Source organism: Nothoprocta perdicaria, unplaced genomic scaffold (assembly GCF_003342845.1).
Source record: "Nothoprocta perdicaria isolate Ctin4 unplaced genomic scaffold, notPer1 scaffold_191, whole genome shotgun sequence".
NCBI lineage: Eukaryota > Metazoa > Chordata > Aves > Tinamiformes > Tinamidae > Nothoprocta > Nothoprocta perdicaria.
The window spans coordinates 1,037,851-1,046,939 of record NW_020455105.1 but is presented as its reverse complement, the minus strand read 5'-3'; the positions used below and the strand labels follow the sequence as shown (position 1 = coordinate 1,046,939).

Sequence of the window (9,089 nt, the reverse complement as noted above, 5' to 3'; positions counted from 1 at the left end):
GCGTGGCGGCGCTGCCCTCGGCGGCGGCCGGCCCGTGTGGGCCGCGCGGGCTCGCCCGGCTGCACCGCTCACGGGAAGCGGCCTTTGCCCTTGCAAAACCTTCTGCATCAGCAGATCCCAAGAGCATTCGGGCCCTCACACATCACCAGAGGGCTTCGAATTCATGAACCCACAAACAAACAGCCTCTTTTCCCTTCAAGCATACAGACTGCATCCTGATTATTCCCCTTTAAAAGTAAGCCAAGACACGCAGGAAATAACCTCACCAGCTCTTTAAAACTTAAGCACAAATATTGTGAAATATCTGGTACGGCCTTTTGCGCTGGCGATAGTGAAAGCAAACACTATTTTGCCTTGAGGTTTTCAATGTGATCATGATAAAGCGGTCACTCGGCGTGGTGTTATTAACAGAGCATTTTACAGCTCGTTACAGGATGGCCCAGAGCGGGTTGCAGAAGGTGGGCGGCAGCGGCGTCCTGCAGATAACGTCTGTCCCGCGTTGCACAACACAGCCTAGCCCATGACCTTGGCGGCCCACGGTTCACGTCCTGTGTGCACTGCCGGCCTTCCAGGAACTCGGGAGCCTTCCTCCAGCTCTGTGTTCCAGGCGAGCTCCGGCTTTGGCGTCTGCGGTGCATCCCGGGACGTGTTTGCTGATGCGCGCGCTGTGATGCCTGKCGTTGCTTCTGGATCGCCTCCCGTTTCTGCAGCATGTGGAGTGTTGCAGCGCCGTGGAACCTGGCTGGAGACGCGGGGGAGCCGGGTCGGGGACGGCGCGTGTGGAGCGGGAGCGGGAGCTGCTCGTGTCACCCTTGCAGCCCCTTAGAGACGTTTGCTCAGCGCGTGCTTTAAAGGTCTACTTGCACTGGTGTTTTCTTCTTCTGTTTTTAAATGACAATATCAGTTTTCCAAAATAATGTTTGTTGAACTGGACTGCAGCGCGCTGGTGAAATGATCTGACCCTGAAGCAGGACGCCGAGATCCTGCTGGTCCCTCRGTCCTGCTCATTCTGTGTGCTGGTCCTAGAATCACTTACTTTAATGAAGATCTGGCTGTGAAACTCTTTTCCACAGCATAACAAGGAGGGTGATGTAAAGCAGRTACTCCGTTGCCTTGGACAGCCCTAGGAAAGCTTCCGAAAGGGGCAGGTTTCCTGGGTTCAGCTCTCGCTGCTGGTCCTGCTGCCCTTTCAGCGGTGGTGAGACATGGCACGACTTACCCAAACGTCTTGCATGGAGAGGGGGAAAAGCCTCCTCCGCAGCAGGTGGAGGGGCGGCAGATGGTGCGAGCGCAGCAAGGCAGGTGGAACCATTGTGTGACAACCCCTGAATTAGGCACGGTTAATTTGCCGTATCTCCATTATCAGACCTCACTGCGAGATATCAGATTATGTCTCGCAGACGGTCTGGCAGTGCGAGTCCATCTGCGATTGCTCGTAGAGCTAAATCTGTCTGGGGGTTAACTGGAAAACAACCGGAGCCTGTTTTCTCTCTTGCAGATATCAGTAGCTCCCTAAAGCCGAGATCTTAATGGCTTCATGCAATGCTGTAAAACTCTTCATTTTCCCAGAAGTCTTCTAGTCCAAGGGCTGTTTTTCAGTTCTCTCTGCACAAATAAACAGCAAAGATGTCTCAGAAGTGCACGATTCCTCCTCTTACTTGGCAGGGAGGAGAAACTTTGGTGTTGATTTCCAGAAGAGATTTGGCCAAAGCAGCAGAGCAGATGCAACCCCCTGACCTCCTCTGAGCGCATCCACGGCGAGGATGGCTGCTTACCCAGTCGCTTTTCATCACAGATCAAATATTTGCCAGCATCGCGCGTCTGCTCTTGGAGAACAGGGAATGTGCCTGGACGAGCCGTGTCTGTTGTCTGGAAAAAGGCATCGCTGCCGTTTCTTGAATTGAACAGACGAGCACGTTTCAAGCACATGGATCATTCCCCTGATTTGCGAGCAGAGTTATGGAAGAGGAGGAACGATGCTCCTCTGCTGCCTTTGCTCATCTGAAAAGAAACGTTCCCTGCTATGCCTATGTATAAAATAAAGCCGGGGTGTAAGTACCTCAGTGGGAAATATGTGATGTGCCTTCTGCTGCTGCACCTGCTCGAGCAGGACTGCTTGGGTTAAGCTGTTTGCTATTTGAAAAGATCCAGTGGATAAACTAAAGGTGCATTTTTTTCCATGTTTTGACAGTATTTTTAACATTTTGCTCCAGTAGAGCTGAGCAATTCTGTTTCAGTTTCTCATTTTTCTCTTTTCATCATAATTTCTGGTGAATTTAGGTGCAGCGCGGTGGTCRCTGCTGCCTGGAGGAGCCTGCGCCRTGACACCCGGCAGCGCTCTCCCCTCCAGCCAGACCGCTGTGCGGAGTCGGAGCTGCAGCCGCACGGATGCAGGAGCCAGCACAAGTGGCGAGGAGGCTTCTGGTGCCGAGACACAATGAGGGCCTGGGGTGTGAGCTTCCCAAAGCAAGTGCATGGACTTGGGCTGTGCGTGGAGCTTCCCTTGGAGAAACCACCTTCCTTCCCGCAACGTCCCCCCTTCCTCTCCTGCTGCCTGGCCTGGCCCTCACCAACATCCTTCAATGAAGTTGCTCGGATAGCCTGGAAGTGCCCGTTCTGGAAATGGGAAGCAGGGGAATTTGGCCTTGGCAAACTTCCCCTCGACGTGACGCTGGAGGGACACGTTGTGTGTGCAGGTCTCACCGCTGCCTCGTGCCGGGGAGGAATCACCGGCTCCTGCCTCTACGTGGGGCAGCGGGAGGACTGGAGAGGCACCGCATTCCCGGCCGACCCAGGCGTTATCCGCGTTGGGCTTCCCCTCAGCGCCGTGCCCGGAGCCTTGGAGCTTGCCAGCGAGCATGGGATCGATACGGACTCACAGTTGTCCTTTCTTTGATTCCCATCTGGCAGCTGTCACTAAATCTTCCTTTCATCACCTGCCAAAATGTGTTAAGGGCATTTTGCTCTCACACAGACCTCCGAACTTTAATCCTTGCTTTCATAATTTGCCAGGCTGGTGCCTGCAGTTCCCTGTGCAGGGGTGTCCCAGATAGCCCTGTCAGGAACCTGCAATTAGCCTCAGGGGCAGCTGCTGAGCTTTTCCCCACCAGTGCCTGCTGCTGCGCTCCCCCCTGCAATCAGGCCCCAAAACCTTTGGCAGGCGGCCATGGGCTGCGTGACGGTGGCCAGGTGAGCGATTACTTAATTCCTATTAATTGGCTGCTCGAGAGGGGTGCGAGGCAGGCAGCCCTGGAGCCGGCAGTCTCTCCCGTTTGCAGAAATGCACCCGGAGCTGTGCAAGTGGCATCGGGATGTGTCCCGGGGCTGCCCCGCAGYCGTGACTCAGCGCGCCCAGGCTGCCAACGCTCGTGGCGGTGACGTCCCGACGTCGGGGACCGGCCCGGCTGGCGCCAGGCGGGCAGGTGAGTCAGGTTAGCAGCCTGCTGTAAAGAGCAGGGCAGGCGCTGCCGGCTGCAGGGCTGGCCTGGCTCCGGGCCCGGCTGCTCCGCAAAACTCCTGCTCTTGGTGGATGCTGAGGATGGCCGAGCTGGGGACAGGCACCGTCCGAATCCGCCCCGGTGCATAACGGGCAAGCGGCAGTCCCAGGGCCATCCCTTGGGACCGCGGTACTCCCCGGGCTCCGGGGCGCTGCCTGCAGCAGCAGCTGCTGCCTCAGCTGTGAGGAGCCCCGGCGCGTGTGCGTGTTTGTGGCATGTACCAAGTGCACAGGCGACTGTGCGGAGCTTTGCACAAGCCTGGCTAAAAGCACACCTTTCATTAAAGAGCTGCAGCTGCTTGTGTCGGCGAGACCTCTGATTTACTCGAGTTTCCCCAAGTGCAGGGAAAGGGTGACAGTGGCAGCTGGAAACCTCGTCCTGTCGCAGGAAATCTCCAAAGCCAGTGCAGGAGCCCAGTGCCCCTCTGCGCTTGAGGCTTTTCCGTGACGCCTTCCACCCTGCGCAGTCCACAGCCGTGGGTGGGTTATCCGGGCTGCATGTCGTCTGCATCCCAGATGTGCAGACATCCCGGCTGCCTTGCCAGGACAAGCAGCTCTCGGAGCCGCAAGGAGCACCGCTGTGCAAGTGAGTCCCTTCGGCCAGCATCGCCCTTGAGCACCGTGTCCGCAGAGCAAACCCTGGCGCGAGGGCTGAGCCGGAGCTGCTGAGCTCCGCGCTGCGCCCGGCCGCGGGGCCGCGCTGACCCCAGCAGCCGCCGCGCTCCTGGCAGCGCCATGCAGCGCTCCGCGCTCGCCCTCCAGCACGCAAACTTATTAACCAAACGGGAGGGCTTCCTAACCACGTGTGTTTCCTCACTCCCCCATCCAAGCAGCTGTTTGTTTGGGTCGCTTGAACCCTGGCCCGCTTGCAGGTTGGAGCCTGCCCAGCCGCAGGCAGCGGGAGGACGGAGCAGTGTCGAGGCTGTGACGTGCCCCGTGTCTCCCGTTGCAGCCCGAGAGCCGCGCGGGCTGCTCTGCACTGAGATCCAGAGCCAGGGTGGGCCRGGAGCAGGGAGCAGCCGGGGCCTCCCGCGCCCCACAGCTCTGCCTGGCAGCAAATGGCCAGCTGGAATCTCCTCCAGGGGCATAGATCAAAAAAGCAATTAGAAATGAGCTGCACTTTGCACTCTCCCTGCTGTATACAGAAGGAATGCATGGAGAAATACAATTTTCCCTGCATCTTCAAATCACACACCTGTGAGTTCAAGTCTTTGCGCTCTGGAGGTGAGGAAGACRAGTGGATGCACATTTTGACTGGAAGATAGTAATTCTCTGAGACTTTGGGGAAACGGTCGTCACGCTGCACTGGGTGATCCTCTGGAGATAGTTAGATCCACCCCAAGGGCCTCTGTGGTGTATTCTTCAGCTGCCTGGCGGCTGAGGTAGCTTGGAGAACGCTGCACTATTAGGGATTTACATGACACCTACTTGGTGGCCAGTGTCTGCGTTTTGACGGGAGCTGTAAATGCCTCGTTGGCGGAGAATATGCTACGGCAGCAGGAGAYGGAAAGGTTTCCTGCACATAAAAGAACAAGTTGTTTAGTTTAAGTTTTTGGGACTGAGACCAAAAATCAAACAGTGTCAGTGAGAAGCTGGCTAAACGGCGTCCTTGCCAAAGCAGCAGGCGCAAGCGCAGCAGTGCCAGCTCGGTGCTGGGGCCTGTGCACGAAGYGGAGCTTGCCGCGAGCAAGGAGGTGTGTGGAGCGCTCCTCGCAGGGAGCCAGCCCGGCCACCGCGCGCTCTCGCAGCCGCTGCCGCTGGAAATGTGCTCCCGGAGCCCTCCAAGCGACCAGCGCTGCTCAGGAGCAGCGTCTTGTGCAGCACCACGAGAGACAGAAAGGAAAGGGCAAAGGAAAGTTCAGGGCAGGGCAATGCAGTGCGGAGCGCGCTGCCTCTTGCAGCGTCACAGGCGTCCCGAGGCCCGGCGTCCGCTGGCCTCCGGATTTACTGGCTCTGCCAGGTGAGTAGCCCTCGATGCCAGCACATAGGAGAAAATTATGGCAATCTGCTGGCAGCCAGGGAAGCGAGTCCTCCTTACTCGCCCACATCCACAAAATACCCACAAAAACCATCTTCTGCCGGAATGCTGCTGCTGTAGCCTCACCCACATTTGGGGGCCAGGTCTCCTGAGGAAGGACCTCTCATGTCTCCTGGGGAAGGGCACCTCCAGCTCGCCCTTAGCTGCCCTGCACAAACTGTAACCCCCGTGGCATTGCAGGGCCTTTGATAAAGGCAGAACACCCCTCAAGTGACGGCGGGCAGTGGGTCCTTGTCCTCGGGCCTGCCTTTGAGCCTCCTCTTTGCTGGGTGCCCCTTTGGGGGGTTCTCCTTGGCTGCTGCTCTCAGCACCCCATGGACAAGCAGGGCCCGGGCTCCCCCCAGCTGCTTTCCCAAAGCCAGGACATGGCATCCTGCAGGGAAAGCTCGTTTGGTGCTTGGCACCGCTGGATTACAACTGCCAGCACGTCTGGCTCCTTAGCTTCCCCCGCTCGAGATGCAGCAAACGCGTTCGGGAGAGCGAGCGTGTTGGCTCCACGGCCAGAAGCGAAGCCGGCGGGGTGAGGACGGCCCCACGTGCGCTCTGGAGAAGCTGCGGTATCCGAGGCTCTGTGAGCAGCGACGGCTGCGGCGGGACGAGCTCCACCGCGGGTTAGCAGCCAGTGCCTCCCCCTGCAGAAATGTCCCTTGGCGGGGCGCACAGCGATTCGGGGCGAYGTTTTGGCCAAGTCACGGGGCGAGAGCAGGGCTGTCTCGGCGGCGGCTGAGCCTCGTTTCCTGGCAGGTGTGGGTGAGCAAACTTYCCAGCCTAACCCAAATCCGCACTTCCTGGTGCCCTTTCCACAGCGGCTGTGGTTTCGCTTGTGCACATGTAGGTGGCAAGAGGCAGAGCTGCAACTGCCGGGTACTTGTTGGCACTTTCCAAGCCCGAGGCCCCTGGGAACAGGTTTCCCTGGACTAACCAAGCGCAGAGTTGCCATGGGGCAGCCTGCTCGGGAATTCCTGAATCCTGGCACCAGAGCAGGGGGTGAAAAGGGCTCAAGGAGATAGAACTGCTGCTGATTTTTTACCAYGCTAAGCAAGTTGGTCTTATTATTTAGTGCTAACTTATTATTTAATGCAGCTCTGCGTCGTCACTGCTGCCGTCGCCGGGGTGTCCAGACAGCAGCCACGTCCCTCAGAAACACTGCCAGTCAATAACATAACTGGGAGCCCTGGGAATGTTTCATTGACATCGCCTCTTACTACATACCTTTCATTTTGTTCTCTTCTGGTTTTCAGCAGAAAGAGGCTGCAGTGCAGCTGGAGCTGGACAAACCTTGTGTTCCCCTCAGGGAACAAGGAGTTAAGGTTCTAGCAGCTTTAGTACTTGGTGTTAATTCAAGGCAGCAGAAACCGGTGCTGCTTAGTGAAACCTGAGACCGCTGTAGACTGTTATTTTTGCTTCTTACTGCAATCTTTGCTCTCGTGAGGCAGAGGGGGGCGCGGGGAAGGCTGAAGGAACGGAAGGGCATCCGTGTGAGCCGCTTGTATTGCACAGCCAGGACCAGGGTCAATGGGTCCAAGCTGAAGCCCAGGCAGCTCCATCTCCATGTGGGGAGGAACTTCTTCCCTGTGAGGGTGCCCAGCCCTGGTGACYGGGTGTCCCGAGCTCTGGGTGTCCCTGCTGGAGCAGGGGGCTGGATGATCCCTAAAGCTCCCTTCCAACCTCAACCATCCTGGGATTCTGCGTGACCAGGCACCAGGAGAGCAAAGACACCACGAGGCTCCTCTGCCGCCCCTGCTCCCCCAGCCCAGCTGGACACACACACGGACATTCACCTTCCCTTCCCACTCACCCCGCTCCAGTGTTTTTCCACCCAGTCGCTGGCTGCAGAGCGGAGGTTTGTGTGATGAGACGTCGCTTCTGCAGACGGTCGAGGCCGAAGTTTGGTAGAGGTGGGTTCTAGGAACCTCCCTGGCACTCAAAAGCTCCCGTTGGTTTTTGTGCTCCTGYAACAGTGTTTCCCATTCGGCTAAATGCTTTTCTTCCCACCTTGTCTGCAGCGAAATGCCAGCATGGAATCCAAGGAGGCTGAGCAGGATGTGGAAAGAGCGAACCTGGCTGTGGGCAGACYGGGAATGCTCAACTCATCACATGAAAACAGAGCACTTGTTAAATTCATCCCTTCTGGTGATCTTTACTGCTCCCTCCTTGAACCACAGGTAAGTTGTTTTGGAAGAGAAGATAACTTCATTTAATTTAATTTCATCTTCATTTTTGTCTAATATTTGTATAAAGCATTGAATAAGGAGAGTGTGTAAAAATGAAGGGGGAAGAGACTTTGCAATGGAGCATCGTTAATTTTCATTGCAGTAATGAAAGCTGCAGTATATTTAAATGAAGCAGTGACATTTATTTGATAGTGAGTTTTAAAATGTGCATAACGATCAGAAGCATAGGCATTTCCTTTCCAAAAACCCGGGCAAAGTTTCCAGGGTCAGTCTTGACCTGTCGTATAAAAATGTGGCCTGAGCGAGAAAAGCAAAGCAGTGTCTTACGCCGTCTTGTCTCCCCGTTGATTTTAACAGGCAGGCCCTTGGATCGAGCCCTCGGATTAAGCTCTGCGGTGGGACCAGGAGCTCCCGCAGCCGCGCATGATTCACGCTGCGTGTGCGTGCCAAGCTCCTTATTTACACAGCGTCTGCATCACAGTTTATCTTGTTCTGGCTCCTTCGCTGGAACTGGCAGGGACAGCAGACACGGGCGGTTGAATCACCACCTCCTGCAGCTGTGCCAGAGCCTCTGCACGCTCTTCTTTACACTCCTGTCCTTCGTGCTTGGGGATAAACAGCCATGCTGAACCAAAACTGCTGCAGTCGTGACAACTGTACGGARTTCAGCAGACTGGTTTTGGCAGGTACCAACCCAAGAGGTCGTGGCCTGGAGTGTCCTGCATTTTTCCTCTTTCTTGCTTGCGTTTGTTGACCCTGCTTAAGAGCACTAGGAGTTCCCTAGAGCTCGGATGCAGCAAACTGCTCAAGAAAACACCACTCATGTGAGTTTATGAGCAGTCCCGTGGGACCGCTGCTGTGGTCAGAGGGAGATGCAGGCTGGAGCACCTTGCTGAGCTAGAGCCTATGTAGCCTTGCCCACACGTAAAGAAGAGCAGGAGAGACGAGGGGGTTGAGCAGCCCCAGCACGACTTCTGCTTTTGAGGGAGCTCTCACCTTTTATTCCCAAACACCACGGACAAGGTTGGGAAGGCGCCGGCAGCACACCTGGTTAAAAGTGCACCCTCCGAGCTGCCAGCTCCCGGCTATCCTGGCCACGGAGGGGTAAAAAGCAGGAATCCAGGGACAGCGCTGCAAGCCAGCCGCAAAAACAAACGCTAGGACAGGAAAAGGGAAAAACGGAGCAGGGACTCGCCCTATTTCCACAAAAATGGACCCCTTGGAAATGAATGGAGCTCCTGCAATGAAACGCAGCACCCGGACCAGCCAAGGCCCAGGTTGCTGATTATTTTGTAGATGCAGGAAGCAGGTGAAGGGCTCCGTTGGGCCAGAGCCTGCGCGGGCGCACATGGAAACTCTCCCTGCCATTGTGTTGGTGGGG

At 56.5% G+C, this 9,089-nt stretch overlaps 1 long non-coding RNA gene across 1 annotated transcript; it reads left to right on the top strand.

The window, feature by feature from the left end:
* The first annotated feature begins 7,662 nt into the window (after positions 1-7,662).
* Positions 7,663-8,302, top strand: LOC112945518. Its single transcript, XR_003249028.1, has 2 exons — positions 7,663-7,699; positions 8,066-8,302. It is a non-coding gene; the product is annotated as an uncharacterized LOC112945518 (long non-coding RNA).
* The last annotated feature ends 787 nt before the right edge of the window (positions 8,303-9,089 follow it).